This window comes from Lissotriton helveticus, chromosome 1_2 (assembly GCF_964261635.1).
Source record: "Lissotriton helveticus chromosome 1_2, aLisHel1.1, whole genome shotgun sequence".
NCBI lineage: Eukaryota > Metazoa > Chordata > Amphibia > Caudata > Salamandridae > Lissotriton > Lissotriton helveticus.
Genome location: NC_136058.1, coordinates 366230186 through 366248864, shown reverse-complemented (window position 1 = coordinate 366248864; position 18679 = coordinate 366230186). Strand labels below are relative to the sequence as shown.

Below are 18679 nucleotides of genomic sequence, written 5' to 3'. Positions count from 1 at the left end.
TCACCGTCTTCATCCGAAAACAGTTCAGCCATCCAATTTAAAAGCGGAAAAGAACATACGTGCTCTCCCAGCACCGGATCCTCTATCACCATCAGAGGACAGCTCGGTGGGTTTTCAAGAAAGCTCTGTTCCAAGAAAGACTGTGCTGCCGCCAGTAAATTCCAGGGACCAAGTAGTCCATGCATCAATGCCACAGCCATAATCCTTTCGCCAGGACAAACCAACTCGTGAGTAATGATAGGAGTCATCAGCTGATTAAAGTCGACGTCAGGAGAAACCGGTCCGCAGAGACACAAATCAATGGCCCAATCGAAATCACAGGTCAGGCAGTGAAATACAGGCTGGACACAGGTGAAGTAGGAGAACCGAAAAGATAATCCATATGCCGTGCTTAATATCGCCAACGGCATTGTGCCATAATATTCTAGCATGCGATTGCGGAACAGTGTCAGCAGCTGCAGGGTCGGAGGTTGCATAGGAGGGACATCCATATTTAAAAATGTAAAAAAGCACAAGAGCGTCCGCTGGTAATGCAAGTAAAAATGCCAATCCACGAACCAGAGTGCAGAAAATACAATGAAAAGAAGCAGGGATGACTCCAAAGATTTTCTCAAATGAAGTCACGAGACCACTGGTAACAACTTTAAAAAAGTGTGCCAGGGATTTTGTGGAGGATGCGTTAAAGATAGTCGGAAACATGTTGCTGAAATTGAAAGGCAAACCTGTGTACGGGTGTTCGCTATGTGAAGTACGAAAGTTTCACGGGCCGAACTCAAGGCCACCTCTCTCTGAGACAAAAGAGCTCTTATTCTTGCCATGCCGTTGAAACGTGTCCCAAGGTTGGTATTTGTGGCCAGATTGAAAACTCCCTATGTTCATGTGTGGGAGGAAATAGAACATTTCTGCAGCAAATAACCCGTTCACTTACTGTTACGATAAAAGGAATACTTTTAATTAACTCAGAACAATCTTCATTATTGAGCATCAAATAACTACCATTTTCCAACAACTTGAACGTGGGGATGATAGCAGGAACTGGCGTGCCTTGCAACACGCAAGCCATATTTGGTCGGTGTTTGTTGCATGAATCGTGTAACTGTATGTGCCTACACATTAGTGAATGATCTGGCGTCTCAGTGCATTCCTCTCCATTCAGATAAACTTCTTGATCATCTTTGAAACATCTGTATGTGTATGGAAGCGACCAGACCTCATGAAGAAAAGCACTACCTAAAGGTTCATAACGACCTATTGGTATATATTTCATACAATTTGAAAACTTATATAAAGCAAAAGGCAGCGTTATTAAACCGTGGATAAGGCATGTTGCCAAAAAACCCGCAATCCTCTGCTGATGATGTCACTGAGCATGTCATGAATGATGTAATATGTGACATCATCAGCAGTGGATTATGGGTAATGGTATCTCTAGTTTACTCCCCTATAGCTGTCTTTCTTTTAACATAAGTGTGTGTTTCCTTCCCTTATACTTACTGTTTTTGGTTCGCTTCCAGTTCGCGTACCAGCGAGCGAACTAGGAAGCGAACTAAGAGAAATAGAGGTTGGCACAGTTCCAAATATTGTACCAATTTTTTAATAACGGGGAGGTAGTTCTGAAAAGAACTTTTTTTTTTATTTTTCTGAACATTTTTTTACTGTTTTTGAATTTTTCGGAACAGTTTTATATTTTTTTGGGTTTTTCTTGGAGGGGGCAATGAAAACGATTCATTGTAAAGGGCTCAACAGGAGCAACAAAACAAAAAAAAGAAGTATTTATTATTTTGGGCGTTTCGGACAAACTTGCATATGATAGTCAATAGCTCTGTTGATCAGAGTGATGCTTTTTTCTCCGTAGGAAATGAATCCATCGCAAAATGCGCAGGTGTGTTTTACATCACCAAATCTCATTTGTATATTTGGCACCATCTCCCTGCCCTCTGGTCCCGTTACTTCCGGTACAACAGATCTTCTGGCCATAATAGGGAGATTATCTAGGTCGTTCCGAAACTGTGCAGCACTGTAGTTGTTAGGATGCCACCTAGTCATATGGCGATGCATTGTGTAGTTTCCGAAACTGTATTTTTTGTCGGTCCCTCTGGACAGTCTATCTTGACATATAAGGCAAGTTACGTATCTTGCATTTACTTTTTTCTGACCTTTGGGAATTTTAAAAAATTGCCAAATGAAGTTTTCTTTCCGGTGAGACGTCTTGGGCTGCTCAGGCAAAAACTGCCTCTCTTCGTGCTCGTCCTCCTGTTCCTCTTCTTCTTCTTCTTGTTGAATTACAACTTGAGCAGGTGGTCCACTCTTCCTTGGATGTGGTGGAGGTGGTGGGGAAGCACCAGCTGAAGCTACTAAAGAAGCCATTGCTCAGTGATCACAAAGGGTCTTTCTCTCACAATGATGAAAGTCAGAGTGAGGAAAGAAGGAGGGATTTTCATCATTTGGGAAAAACAAGAGTTCTCAACCAATCAAAAGTGTTCATTTTAGATTATATGACCTAGTCTTACATCATTAGGAAACCAAAAGTGAAATGAACCAATGAAAAGTGTTATTACCAAGTCACATGACTTGCTGTGTTTACGTTAAGCGCTTTGCAGGGCCTCCCGGTTTGCTTCCAGAAACCTGCGCTTTGCGACTCGCTTCGCGTACCAGTTCGCTAACGTAGCACGTCATATGACGTATCACGCGACAACGTGAAACGTCATGCGGACGGGAGGCGTCACGATGTTGTTTTCTAACGCGGCACTTGCGGTAAAGAAACGTTTACCGGCTCGCGGTCTATTTCGCGGCATCAAGGTCAGCTAACGGGAAGCTTCCCGATTCGCGAAGCGGGAACGAAGAAAAAAAAATATTTAAAAAAAACATATAAAATATATTTTTGGATTTAAAGAAGAATACATTTTACAGCTACAGATATTAGCTGTTAAAAAACCAATGAAATTCACAGAAAAAACCATAGGTTATAGACCATATATAGTTAGGAATTAGCATTTACAAAACCTTGAAAATTCACTGAAAAAACCATAGGTTATAGACCATATATAGTTAGGAATTAGCATTTAGAAAACCTTATTTTACTCACACAAAACCATTGAAATTCCATATATAGTTAGTTGCACTAACTATATATCGCGCACCCGCAATCCACTGCTGATGATGTCACATATTACATCATTCATGACATGGTCAGTGACATCACTGATGACATCACTGATGACATCTCAAATGACATCACTGATGACATCTCAAATGACATCACTGATGACATCATGACACACCAATACCAGTTACTACATACGCACTGATTCCTACGTCTACACACACATTCACTCATTCACCCATACAATCACTCATACATACAGTCACTTATTATTAGAACACTATCATATGCACTCATACACCTAGTCAGTCCTGTGAAGAATCAATCACACTTCGATTTCCTCATCTATAGTTAAACACAGAACACCATACTTTTCACACATATACTAACACATACTTACTCTCTTATACAATCACTGATACAAGTACACATTGATATGCACAGAGTCACACACCTCCCAGCCAGCCACACACACACTCAGTCTTCCATACATCCACTCATTCTTCAATATGTAAAACGTATTTAAACTTTACAAAAACACACAGACACTAGATGATGTCATCAGTGATGTCATTTGAGATGTCATCAGTGATGTCATCAGTGATGTCACTGACCATGTCATGAATGATGTAATATGTGACATCATCAGCAGTGGATTGCGGGTGCGCGATATATAGTTAGTGCAACTAACTATATATGGAATTTCAATGGTTTTGTGTGAGTAAAATAAGGTTTTCTAAATGCTAATTCCTAACTATATATGGTCTATAACCTATGGTTTTTTCAGTGAATTTTCAAGGTTTTGTAAATGCTAATTCCTAACTATATATGGTCTATAACCTATGGTTTTTTCTGTGAATATATATATATATAGCAATGAATGGAAAAGAAATAAGAAAAGAGTGGCAAGAATAGAAAGCAATACGAAAAGGTTTAGCTTAGGAACACCTCACCGACTGTTTCAGCACCATAGCACCATCCTGCCAGCCCAAGCTGAGGGGAGTCCGGTTCTGTAGCCTCTACAGGGATTCAGTCAGGACACAAGTTCCTTTGCCGTCAACAGCAATACGTCTATTCTGTGGGGAACTTCTGTCTAGCCAGCGGAAGCCCCTCGCTTTAATACCATTTCTAACGTGAAACAAAGCTTCTAGGAAGCCACGCCCCCTTCTCATTGGAAAACAAGGCTGATCATACCAGTCCGCGTCAAGGTCAAGCCAGTGGCTGGCCAAGCCTCTGTATTTTGGCTTCAAGGCGGAGTTTGGACATTCCATAGATAATATCCAGTTCACTCTGGTCAGTGAGGTGTGAAAAACAAGTGAGGAGCAAAACATGCCGTCCCCACCTTGTGCTGCACAGAAAATGGTAACAGTCGAGAAAATGGAGTCAGTTCTGCAAGCACTGTCATGCACATAAAGAAGCTTAAAGCAGAGCAAAATTAATAAGCAAGGTGACATAAGACTATGTCAAAGCCAATAGCAAGTACTGCTGTGAAGCAAGATAAAGTTAAAGAACAAGATTGACATGAGGCCATGTCAAAGTCAATGGTAAGAGTTTATATCAAAAGATACTGTTCTATTTAATTATTCTCACTAGGCAGGTATACGTATATATATATCGGTCTACATTAAGGCTAGATTAAAATAACACACTGTAGTCAGTTTAAGATGGTGATGGTTGGTGGTCATCATCAAGTACCCGACCACAAGAGTGGCTCATTCATAACATTCCATCCCATGACCATCGACCAAAACCATCAGAACAAAGCAAAAACAACACAGTAGAGACTTATAATAGTCCATCCCTGGACCAATGGCTACAATAACATATTAGTCTAAAATCAACTACCTGGGGACGGAGCATAGATAAAAGATTAGGTACACATTGAATACAGCAACATAAAGAAACTAGAATACGTATCGATAAAACTATACCACCTAGAATAGAGCGAAGAAAACCAAAATCTGGCAACCACCCAAACAACCAATCCTACCACCCCTTGTCGACATCCTGCTTGACTTCTTTAGCCAACTTGTGCAAAGCATCGATGTGGGACTGAATTGATTTAGAATGATCAGAAAGGTTAAAGCCACACATTCCCTCAAAATTAGAACATCCATGATCATGTTTCAAAAGTAGGTCATCGATAACAACTATTTTTCTGCAAAATTGCTTTACGTGCCCCTCCCACGTCTAATAAGAATTCAGTTAAAGCAATTGATGTATGATTCATATTTTTAACCATAAGACACGCTCATTTACTAACAGCTCTAGAGTTATAAATAGCTAAGCCTGGAATTCCTACTATCGAAGCAGCTAAACAAATATATTCGGACTTCGATAATAAATGCAATCCAGAGTTACAATGTTCGGTAAGCAAAACAGTTTCTCTCACAGTCCGAGCATGAAATGATGGATCTAACGGGAACCTCATCGAACTCAATCTAGTAAAAGCACATGGTCCACCTGCGATATTTTCTAGGATGTAAGTATAAGTTATATTTCCACAGGAAAACACCCACCCTACAGGTAACTTGACATGTCTAAAATGACTAGTAAATGTAAATTGATACTTGTATAGCGCACTACTCACCCGCAAGGGTCTCAAGGCGCTTGTACGAATACCGCTGTGGAACCCATCCTGGCTTTCCCTGTGAGGTGTCCACTCCCGGGCACCCCCAAGGTGGAGGCCAGGCATCTTTAGCATTGTGGGGGCCGTTGTGGAGATTAAGCAAGCTATTGCCCAGAGTTGCAGAGTGGGACTCCATGATTTGAATAGGCACCGAGGCGAGAATTGTCAGGTCCGTGGAATTTTGAACCCAAGACCCGCCGAGTCGGGGAATTGAACCTTGGTCCCGGGCTAGACCTCTGCATCAGGGTCTGCCGCTCTAACCATTGAGCCACACTTCCCCACTAGTAGCAGGTACTATAGTTTTGCACACCATATTGTTCTGACATTAGCACAAAAATTGTCGTGCCTATATTGGCATAAAAGCTTCTCCTTCCAAGACATAACGGATGAATTTTTGTTAAGCTGATTTGAGCACATTGGCCGATTAAAGTCGGGTCGCAGGTCAGATTATAACAAACATCACCTTCAGTGATATTATAGGTCAGAACCTGCGTCATGCTTTTTCCATCATCCGTAGCTTCGGGACAAGACCTACAGAATTCATAGGGAGATAGATGGGTTTCCACATTGTGTTCCTCTACAGCCCCGTCTGCATTTGTGACATTAAAAGTCTGTAATAATACGTGGACAGGGGTAGGCACAGTTACACGGCATGTAGAAACCACATCAAGAGTGCTCGGCATATTGGAAATACAGAAGTGCGATCTGTTGAGCACCGTCTGTGCCAAATACGTTCAGATGTTAGTCTTCTGAGTCAGCATCGCTGTCAGTCTGCGCAGGTGTTGGAAAGTGGGTTATTGGTAGGGGCAAATGTAGGTGTGCCACTGGCAATAAGGCCACTAACACATGATAGAACCCAGAAGAGGTCATAGAAAATGATTCCTATGCTCAACCATTGGTAACGTGTCTGCGAACAGACAGGCTTTACTTCAAAAACAGTTATGTAAAGCATTCAAAAACACCATTTCAGTAAATAATTAGGACAAAACACAAAATAAAAAGCCAACACCAATTTATAAAAATAGGTCATATTTTTATCTTTTAAAAGACACCAAAACTAAACAAATCCACTGTAGGGAACCAGAGTTATGGATTTTTAAAGATTAGTCACTTTCTACTGCTTAGAAACCAAAAGAGCCCCTTTTAGTCATTTCGTTTTTTCTGACAGGGACACCTTTAAAACTTGTGCTGGAGAATCTCACAAAATGTGCCGCCTTCCCCAGCAGGCGGTGTCCAGTTAGAACTCCTTCCTGAAGTTCTGCTTGCGGGTCCCAAAGTATCCAACACACAATACAAGGTTCCGGAATCTCCAGGAGGGTCCTTGAATGTGGGAAACTTCAATTCCGCAATCCACTTGAACAAAACCCTTACAAATCCACTGGTACTCCAGGTTGGGAATTCTTTGTGGGGATGTCCAGGTGGGCTCTGTTAACCTGTAGCTAGCAGGGAGTCCACACTTTAGTCCTTTTGCAGCAAGGTAATCCACAGGGCTGCAGTTTCACTTGGTGCAGTCTTCAGGGATCAGGCCTTAGAAATCTTTGCACAGCAAAACTTCTTAGCAGGGCACTTCTTGCTTCAGTAAGTTTCAAGCAGCAGATCTGGAGGGCTCTGCCCCTCTTAGATACTTATTCAAAATTCTCTGGGTCAAGCAACAGGTCAATTCTGGCAAATGAGAGCAGGGTAACTCCTCATAGGTATGACCACATCCTGTACGGTGTGGCATTATTTTGTCCCAGAGTGCACCAATCTTCCAAATCCAAAATGGCTGATTTTCCAGCAAGGAGGTAAGAGCTGGCTAAACACACCCCCTGGGATGGCTTATCTCCATGGACTCTCCCCCTACCATCTGCACATACATTCCTTAAGCCTAGCCCTGACTCTGGGTCAAGAGTGTAAGAGTGAAACTGAAACCCAGGCCTCCCCTCTGCCTTTGAAGAGCATGGTTTAAGACTCCACCCTCTAGCCTGGCATTCCTATAGACAAGCACACTGCCCTCCCAGCAGAGTTGTTAACCCCAGGGGTTCTTTATCACCTTGTCAAAGCAGCCTGGCTAATCCACTTAACTCTGACCAATCAGGGCAGACCACTCGAAGGCTGAATTAGGACTTACAAACAAGAAAGTCTTATCACTTCTTGTCAGTACACTTTAGGAGAAATTCAACAATATAATATTGTTGGATTTTTCCCTACCATTCTAGTAAGAGTTTGAAAGGTAGCTCTGTCGCCTATCTATCAGGAGTTATTCTTTAATAACTCCCTGCCATGTTAACCTATGGGCCATGGGATTTGCAATGGGGAAAATTACTTGGACCAGTTTTCTAGCACCAGGGCTTATAAAAGCATATTTTATAAGTATTTCCCTAATTTCTACAGGACCCCTGCCCCTTGTGCAACTAGGGGAGACTTTAGGGGTTCTGAATCTGCAGAAATATTGCAGATCCTCTTTACCCAGTGCTCCTAACATCAAAGTCGAATTTGAGTAGCTTTTTAACGCAATGTGGGGAATGAAATGTGAAATTCCACTTTACCCAGGCATATAAAAACAATTTTATAAGGGTGTATCTTATAGATAGCGGACCCCCCACCCCTGAGATATCTAGGGGAGACCCTGAGGGTCCCTAATATGCCGACACATTGTAGGCTTTCCATTTTTAAGTACCCCTACCACCAAAGTCGAGTTTGGGCACAATCTATTGTTTAAAAGCAGTCATGGCACCCAGTGCTGCTTTTAAACTGACCTCAGGCTTCAGCAAAAAGCTGCTGGCCTCTAAACTGCCATGCCTCATGGTACTGGGGACTTCTAGGTAGTTGCAATCCCCTGCCCTATTATATACTAGGGGCCTATGATGTAGGTCATGCCAATTACGGGGGTACCCCAACATACCATAGTGTACCCTAGTGCATATTGGGTATTTTAACTGTATTCTAATGTGTTCCTTTCAGCTCAACACTGGTCCTGGGCCTGGTTAAACAGAGCCCAGGGCCAGTCAGTTACCACCAGTTGCAGTCAGCAAAAAGGTGGGGGGTGCCCAGGGCACAGCATGACTTTACAACAGCGGGCGACTGGCCACTATGCGATCAGGGGCTTCTTGTCCTCCCCGGCTCCATGAGTACAAGGCCAAAAGAAGTCCAGCGAGTGCACACAGAGCACAAACATGCCACACAGTGATCTAGAAGAACGGATACAAAACAGGTATAACTCATTCTCTCAAATAACATTTGTTAGCTGGCAAATGTTCCTATTTCTCCTGCCCTGGTTTTATAATCACGGTGACATTGTCTTTTCCAGTTGCAATGATTTCTGCGTGTTCGGGAGGTTTATTCTGAGACTCTACCCACACTTTGACTCCTAGGTTTTTATCAGTTGAGCTAAACCCTCTTTCCCCACGTACAGTGAGGAGGGCTGGGGCAGTCCCTTTCTTTACCACCCGTCCGTATACTGGCATAATCACCATTTGTGCAACTCTGTCTCCAGGTTGTATTACTAAGTCAGCATCACCACTATTAAGTTGGATGACTTTAATTTCTCCTTGATAGTCTACATCGATTACACCTCCCAGCACTTGGATGCCCTTGAGAGCCAATCCAGAACGTGGAGCAATTAAACCAAAGTACTCTGGGGTTATCTGAATTCCCACTCCTGTCTCAATGAGTGTAATGTCTCTGGGTCTCAGTCTATTTAACTTCAAAGCATGCAGGTCAATACCTGCAGCCTCCGGTGTCGCTCTGTACAGAGCCAAAACTCCAGGAACTGTTCCCAATAAATGACAGTATTGGTAGCCAAATCAGGTTGAATCGATAAAGCTGGAGTCAACATTATCATTAACCCCTTCCACGCTCATGACGAGCTGGGCTCGTCATGAGGTAGCCTCCTCGCACGCTCATGACGAGCCCAGCTCGTCATGTAACATGCGCTTTACAAATTCTCAGCGTGCGAGCGGAATTCCGCCCGCACGCATGCGGTTAAAGGCGTTTCTGCATTTGCTAAAGGTCTGTTATTCAATTTTTGTAAGGCATCATTCAGGTAATCTCACCAACCTTTCAAAGAATTGTTAGATAGCTTTTTCAATTGATCTTTCAACAATCCATACATGCACTCAATCAAACCTGCAGCCTGTGGGTAATACGGAATGTGAAAAATCCACTCAATATTGTGCTGTACACAATATTCCTGCACCAAACTACCTTTAAAATGACTTCCTTTGTCACTTTGAATCTGTAATGGAATTCCATAGTACAAAATCAGCATGTCTAAGGTTTTCAATGTACTCAACTGGGTAGAACGTTTACATGGAAAAGCTATTAAATATTCAGAGTATGTGTCCACAGGTATGCACACATATTGACATCCTCTACTCCATGGCAGCGGCCCGATATAATCGATCTGCCAAATCTGCGCTGGTAACTTTCCTCTACCTAGCTGACCTCTCACTATCTGTGGGACTGATCTGCGTTGAGCATGCTGACAGACAGGACACTGCAAAATCACAGTTTTAATCAAGTCTAAGGGAACGTGTATCCTTCTATTTTCTGCCCACCTGCTAGTCATCTGCTCTCCAAAGTGTCCGCACTTCTGATGTGCCCACTTCGCAATCCCAACCAAGTCAGAATTCTGCGTTTCTACATCTGCCTCTGAAATCTTAGCTTTCTCATCTGTGAGGGAATTAAATCAGCGGTCAAGTGAGTCGATAGAACAATGAGCATCTACATGGTATACAGTAACTATACTTTGTGTCAACATGGTTCAAATCTCTTTTCACAACTCCTTGCCCCACAGCAATTTTGCATTTATCATCCAACCATGAGCATGCCATGTGGGAAGCCAAGTTGCTAACCCATTGGCCGTGGACCACGAATCAGTATAAATATGACACTTTCTTGGCAATTCTTGTTTCAAAGCTTGATACACCGAATAAAGTTCTGCAAATTGGCTTCTCTTTCCTTCTCCAGTAGTAGTCAACAATTTCTGGGTCAAAGGGTCAGCAGCCTGAGACAGAGAACCGGTGCGGGAACACCAAAAGCAGAGATTCAAGGCGAAGACCCCTCCCCCCGACGAAGCAGGACGCAGTGTAGACTCCAGAGGACGCGAAAATGCTAGGAGACCCAGCAGGTAAGAGGCAAACTCCAGGAACCGTAACGCAAAGAGTTACGGCTCTGGGGTGGCTGCGCTATGAACTCTCTGGCCTGTCATCGCGCATGAGTGCCCCCGAGCATCAGCCATTTTAGTAGTTCCTACTGCCCCCAGTGCGGCAACCACGACAGATACTACTCTAGTGTATATACCACAGGCACTCAACCCCATGCTGAGCAGTGAGATGCTGGTCTCTGTCACCTGGCAACCTTCATACCTCGAGTGAAATCACACTCGACCACTGTGCACTGTTGCTGGAAATATTTTCCAATTTTATTTTACAAACAGAAATTTTGATTTTCAAATCAATTATTCATCAAAAAAACTTAATGCAACATCTTTCAAATGCTCAAATACACTCTCTTGTTGAAAGCAAACATTTATACATTAAATAAACCGTTCATTAGCAAAATTGTCATGAACAATTATCTGACAGCGATTATAATCACACGGTGTTGAAGTTCAAAGCCATAAACAGTGTGTTCGAATTCCATCGCATGCCCAATGCATTTCGAGCCAAAAATGGCCCTTCTTCAGGGACCTGAAAACAAATGGAAAACATTTATACACTCAATTTTGTACATTATCATGACTCTCAAAGACAGGCAGGGGACAAAAATTTCATAACAGAGCTGACATGTATGTCTGTCACCTGGCCTCACATTGGCTGTGCCCACTACGCAGTAGTATCAGCCACTTTTCTGAAAGGCAGTGGCATAGCTAGACCTTTTGCTGCCTGTGATGGTCCCTGTGTTTGCTGCCCCGCAGAGGCCCCATGTAAGAGCAGGGGGCCTGGCTATTCCTGCTTTAGTCGCCCCGCGATGGCCGCAAGTAAGAGGAGGGGTCACTTCCCCCAAAAGTCGTGCCGCCCTGGGTGGACTGCCACACTCTCCCTTGCTGTGCCACCACTGAAAGGACCCCTTTCAGTCCTAGAAAGCCAGTGTTTGGCTGCGCTGGAGCTTGTTATCATTTTATACTGAACCTGAAATGTAGTCTTTACTGCATTCTTCATGGGCATTCTAAAAATGTTATGGCGGCAGGGACAAACTGGAAAGCAGTAGAGCTGCAGTAGTGGTGTCAGCTGACTGCCTACATTGGTATGCTTAGTAAGAATGGTGACAATAAGCAGGAACAAGAGGGAATGTGGGAGATTCAATTCTCATGTTTGTATCAAAATCTCCCAAGTCCAAGGTGTCAATAAAATGGCATGTATGGTATGGCCTCATAGGCTTGGAAGGGTACAAGGAGGCACTACTTTGGCATAAGGTTCATGGAACTGCTAAAAGTAGGTCTGTCTTATTCCCCTCAATTCATTGTTAGGATTCCCCCTCCACAAATGCAGGCATTACACTTCGCCTGGCTGGGAAGCTATCCATACCACCATCTCCTGCCACGACACAACCAGGGACATCCAAAATGAATCCCACTACATTTTTGTAATTCATACTGTAAGCCAAACTTTAAGGATGAACACATGAAGGTATCTGCTCTAGCAGAATATACTTTGTAATGTTTGCATTATTTAACCTGCATACTCTATCACATTGCTATTATCATTTGCTTTTGAATGCAGCCAAAACGTCTACATATTTCCCTATGTATGTGTTCAGCCTTTACTTTATTCTTCCAACATCTCAGCTCATCAGCTGCCCATGCTGAAGCTGTGATCTAGCGGGAGCCTTTCAGGGGTCGCCTGTTCGCCTGACCTATGTTCTCGTCATAAGTACTCAACATAACACAATCTCACATGCAAATAATGTTTCTTTCTACAGTGTGGTATCCTCTGATTGCATGCAATCTCAGAAATGTCTTCTATGTATTCCCATGGAAACTGCCCTTGATGTAAATCACCTTGAATTAAATATTCCAATTGTTGCCTCTCCATTTTTCTTTCAAATTAACCTCCCCTTACTTTCCATGCTCTGCATGACTCCCCTCGCTGAGCCCAGCCTACCCTAAATCACATGCACATTGGCCTTAATCCCTGCTATTATATTTCTCTAAATGCCTTCACCTCATCTGAAAGACCACAACCTCTGTCTATTAATGCTGCCATCCATTTATGGGAATTCACATACAGTCTCCCACTAAACATCACACCCACCGCCTATTAATTTAATTTACCACATAGAAACTGGAGTAAATAAATTACATTTGTTTCCTTAGGAGCACAAAACGAATTCCAATAACCAACTACAGCCAATGAAAGAATAATAAACCTGGGCTCTGGAGCAGAGTGATACCCTGCTTACAGTGCTTCAGTGCCTCATTAGGGTAGTAACCGTATTATAACTGTAATTAGAATACATTTAAACATATAGACCCCCAGGCCCACATTAATACTAATGCCATAACACCCAGTGCTTGGGCAGTCAATTGTGGTTCATATAGCCTGTGTAATAAATCCATGATACTGCTTGACACTGTCACACATAAGAACCAACTGCTATGGGTGATCCCTATTCTTAGTACTGTACCAGTTAACCAGGGCTGGACTGGGAACTGAAACCGGCCCTGGCACACTGCTTGGCCGGCCCCCCCAGGGGTGAGGGGGGTAAAGCTGAGCAGTTTGCGAGGGCCGGTTTCGGCCGATTTTGTTACAGGGGGCTGATATTGCCGACTCCCGGTAACAAAAATGGCCCCCCAGGGGTTCCAAACCGGCTGCCACCCTAGCGGCCCACCAGGGAAACGCCCGGTACCCTCTACGGCCAGACCAGATCTGCAGTTAACAGCAATAAACCACACATGACTAACTAAACGGGCATGGATTAACCGAAGGGGTCTGCCTCAGGCTGCTGGCCAATGAGGACTTTCATTTATTTCAGCACTGCAGGTCCCAACTAGCTGCATTTTGACATCTCACAAGGACAATCAGATATGGGATACTAGTAACAAGGTCGACCCCAGCTGATCTCTCCACCGTGTCTCCGTCCACTGTATGACTGCTCAGGACCATAACCTTTAAACAAAATGTCCCAGAATGGACATCCAGTTCAGTAACTAGCTATGTGGTCCACAGAAATAAGAAGAACCACAAGGGAACCCGCAGAGCTGTTCAACACTGGCAGCTTAATGAAGACCATAAACTGTTTGCCTCTCTTGCTTCTCCGCCTATCCCACTGGGAAGTGCTGCACTCCACAGCACCACAATCACACCTCACTGGTCATTACTCACATGGAAACACTTCCTATGCAGGATCAAAATAAAGACAGCACACTTCCAAGGCAAACCCCCATGTGGTGTGAGGTGCTACCTATGTTGGGCAAGCACTCCCACAACCCACACAGGATTACCATCAGGCTGTTTCTTTTTATACTGGAATAACCAGTATTTTAAGATTTTGGCTGGTATAATAATTAAGAATATAACCTATAGCTGGTATTTTTGCACTTATCAGTACACACTTGAGGCAGCAAACTTCAAGATGAAAGCACGGTACAACATAAATTAGGGTATCAGGTGTACAGCCGGGAAACTGATCCTCCAAAACCAATCCCTACTTGCACACTGATAATTATTTTTACTCAAAGTAAGGTTGGAAGAAACTGCCCTCTTTCTTCATGGTTACCCCACTTTTTGCTGAATTGCTGATGTGCTTTGCCTGAGTGTGCCCTTGCTCCTGCCAAACAGGTACCCAGGGCCTGTGTTCTCTCCCTAAAACTGCATTGAAGACCAAACCCAATTGGCACTCTCCGGCCACAGGTCAGTCCCTGGTAAATGGAACCACAGATACCTTGGGCACTGTGACCAGGGACAGCCTCTAAGGGCTGCAGCACTTATTGTGTCACCCTTAGAGGCCATGTACCTTTACACTCAAACACTGCCATTGCAGGCTGCGTGTTTTGGTGCAGAACAAAGTGAAGAGTCAAAATGGCATACATCCCTGTGTGCCATGGCTACAACCCACTACCCTTTCATAGATCAGTCACCCCTCTAGCTAGGTGCAATATACAAATGGTGAGGGCACAGGTGCATGAGCCCTGTACCCCTGCAGTGCTGCCATTAAGAGTATGTGGTGCTGGGAGTTTGTCATTACGAACTCCACAGTACCATAATAGCTGCACTGAAAACTGAGAAGTTTGGTATCAAACTTCTCAGCACATTAAACCCACACTGATGCTAGTGTGGGATATAATGACAAATGCACACAGAGGGCATCTTAGAGATGCCCCCTGAAAAACTACCTACCACTAGTGTCCAGGCTGAGTGGCTGTTTTCAGCTGCCACCACCAGATATGTTTCTGGACCCCTGGGTCGAGAGCCGGCTGCTTTTGGGGGCCTGAAACAATGCACTTCCTGGAACGAGGTGGCAAGTCTCCTCCCCCTGGATGGGAAGGGTCCACAAAGGAGAAGCCGCCGCCTTTGTGAGTTTCCCAAGCCCACTTGCTTCTTGAAGCAAATGGCCCTATTGGTTCTAACCCCCACTTTGTGCTGGAGAACCGGTGAGAAAACCAAGTGAGAAAGGGTGGTGTGCCCACCTCTACAAACTCCACCCCTCAGGTCGGGGATGCGAGGTGAAGCACAACTCTTAGTCCATCGCCATCTTGTAGATGAGGGAACCAGGCCAAACCAGGGTGAGGCTAATGCCCCCTTCTCACTGGAGGGTGGCATAATAAGGGGGTGTACCCACCCCAGGTAAAGGTAAAGGTAAGTATACTTGTAAAGCGCACTGTTACTCCATCTTGGAGTGTCCTTGCGCTGTATACCGCTGGGAAACCCGTCCTGGCTTTCCCTGTGAGATGGTCCCTCCTGGGCACCTCCAAGGTGAAACCAGGCATCCCCGGCGCTGATGGGGCTGTTGTGGAGATTAAGCAAGCTATTGCCCAGAGTTGCAGAGTGGGACCCATGGTTAGCATAGGCACCGAGGCGAGAATTATCGAGTCCGCGGACATAGACCCAAGACCCTGCCGCGTCGGGAATTGAACCCTGGTCCCGGGCCGACCTCTGCTTCAGGGTCTGCCGCTTCTAACCAGTGAGCCACACTTCTCCAGGGAAGGGAACCATTGGTCCTAACCTTCTACCTACCTGCAATGCCCCTAAATCTGGTATTATGGGGCACCCCTAAACCTAGCTTCCTCAGACAAGAAACTACAAGAACAAAAAAAGAACGATGTACAGCCGTGCCTAAGCTAAAAAGAGGAGTACGTCCACTGACTCGGCCCCAGCCCTACTGCCCTGTCCCCACCTTGAACCTGCAGAAGAGAAACTCCAGTGTATTCTGCAGTCAGCAGCCTCAAGAACACTGGGGACCGGCCATGCCTTCAAAAGAAAGGACTCTGTCTCCTGTGAACACCGGATTTGTTCACCAACAGACTCCAGGTCCGGCAAAGTCTGCGAGTCTTCACCACTCTGCACCCGATGCCCACAGCCCGAGTGGCCAAACACCACAAAGAGGTCTCCCTGGTGATCCTAACCCAAGATCCGGTAGCCCCTGACCTGCCACAAGCCTCCAGCCGACACCTGCAACCTCAAACTGGAAGGTCTCCCCAAACGCGACCAGGAGCTTGTAAGAAGATCCGACCCTAACAGGCACCCCTGCACCCGACGGCCCACGGCCTTGGGTATCCCAACCGATGGTGCCTAACCAGCCTCCAGCATCCCAACTTACCTCTCCTTTGTCCCCGAGCCTGCAGTGTGTTTGCAAACCGGAGACTCCCCATTGAAAGCTACAGGGCACCCGACGCCAAAAACAGCACTCTGCACCCGGCCGCCCCAGGCCCGATGAGGGTGCACCTTTTGTGTTGGCCGAAACCCCCATTTGCCCTGAGCTTAAGTCCAGGAGCTTTGCTCCCACAACCCAGTGGCCTGCTAGCCAGCAGCTACCAACAGATGCACCCTAACCCCCAATGGATAACATTGGGCCTCAGCCCTCTGCACTTGGCTGGCCTAGTGCCGCTGAGTGTGAAACCAGAGTGCATCCTTGACCTGGGTGACCCCTGAGTCTACTCCTAGAATACCAACTCCCACAACCGAATACTTACCTTTGAACCGATAACCCTATTTTCCTCCATAGGATAACACTGACTGTTTTTCTGTGAAAAGTTTTTAAGTGGGAAGTCGGAAAATCTAAGAAACCCTTTATAACTTTAACTAAATAACAAAAACGCTTTCACTTACCTGTTTACAGGAAATGTCCCAGTGCAGTATCCAGGTATACTGAACTGTGTAAGAAAAGTAATCTGTAAAGTAATCTATTTGACATTCTACTAAAAAGCCAATACAAAGTATATGTAAAGTATATCAAAAGCATTGCATTACTAGTAGATCTACTGTAATCAATTCAAAGTGCATACAGTCTTGCAATTCAAACTTTTTACAAACTGCATTACTACTGTAAAGTATTTATTGCTTACCTGTGCCAGGCTTGCTGGGTTCTAGAAAACGAAAAATAACTAAAAGAATATACTTTATAAAAAAACGATTGGTCTGAAATTTAGTCTTTTGAATGTGTGATATCCTTTGCTGATTGAGTGCGTACAACAAATGCTTAACACTACCCTCTGATACCCCCTTACTGATCGGCCACACTACCATGAATAGAGAGTATGGTTCTATCTAACTTTACCTCTGCCTACCTTTGGGGTTCCACTGGACTCTGTGCATACTATACCTTACTTTGGTATAAGATATACAGAGCCAGCTTCCTACAAAGGTCCATTAAATGAATTAATTATGCCAGAAGAAAACCCTTTCGTGAATCCAATAATACGTTAGTTTTAATCATTTTTAGAACTCCAATGCAGTTCAAGTGTTTTGTTCCTATTGATTAATTTATTTACAATTTCAACCACATATGCATTCGGCATAGAAAACTCATCTGGGGATATGCTGGATAGGGGCAATGTTGTTGATAACACATTTGAGGCGAATACCATCTAAATATAAGAACAGACAGCCTATACCAAACAGCCGTTGATGCTGCATCTGGGACAGCAAAACACAAAATGAAATTGCAAAAACTCCTTATAACCAGAGATGAATTACAATCAATTTCTTTGGAAGCCTTGAGGAAGATGTATTTGTGAATCAAGGAATATGTATTAACAAAACAACTGGACTGCAGTGGATCTGCACGTAATGATTAAAACTAATACATCATTTTTTTCTTCTGACACATTATGAGTTAATGGATCACCCATTAAATAAAATGAGATGAAAGCACTTTAAAATGTGTTCTCAACAGAAACATCATGTTAGCAAGCATTGGCAAAGCCGGAAGGTATTGGCTTTGACAATGTCTTTTAGCCATATATTACAACTGTAAGGCTGCAGAGCAACAGGTTAAAAGGGGTAACAGCCATTACAACGCAACTTTCACAATGCACTACCATTACAACAAAACTTTTACAACACAGATGCTATTACAACGCATGCCATTACAACGTAAGTATGGGTAAGTATTTAATTTAATTTTAACCCCTACACTATCCAACACTTACCCTACTATTACACCCCCCTGGAGTTAGAATAGTAATGTTAACCCCTACACTATCTAACATTTACACTACTATTACATTCCCATTAATTAAAATTAAAAAAAATACTTACCCATACTTACGTTGTAATGGCATGTGTTCTAATAGCATCTGCGTTGTAATGGCATGCGTTGTAATGGATCCTGCGTTGTAAACGTTTCGCTGTAATGGTCTGCGTTGTGAATGTATGCGTTGTAGCGTCATACATTCGGTTAAAAGTTAGAAAAAACATTCTGTGACGCGGCCAGTGCTAGCCGCATCATATCGGGGTTTTTTTGGGACAGGAGGTAGGGAAGAGAAGGCAAGCAATGACAGCAGGGGTTATAGAGCAAGCAACAGA

The 18679-nt window shown here is 44.0% G+C and overlaps 1 long non-coding RNA gene across 1 annotated transcript in view; it reads right to left on the bottom strand.

Annotated features, from left to right (window-relative positions):
• Nucleotides 1–11131: 11131 nt before the first annotated feature.
• Nucleotides 11132–18679, bottom strand: part of LOC144805856 (uncharacterized) — a 106707-nt gene continuing 99159 nt past the window's right edge. The window contains exon 3 of the long non-coding RNA XR_013605615.1: nt 11132–11404. This is a non-coding gene — a long non-coding RNA (uncharacterized LOC144805856). The remainder of the gene's footprint in view (nt 11405–18679) is intronic.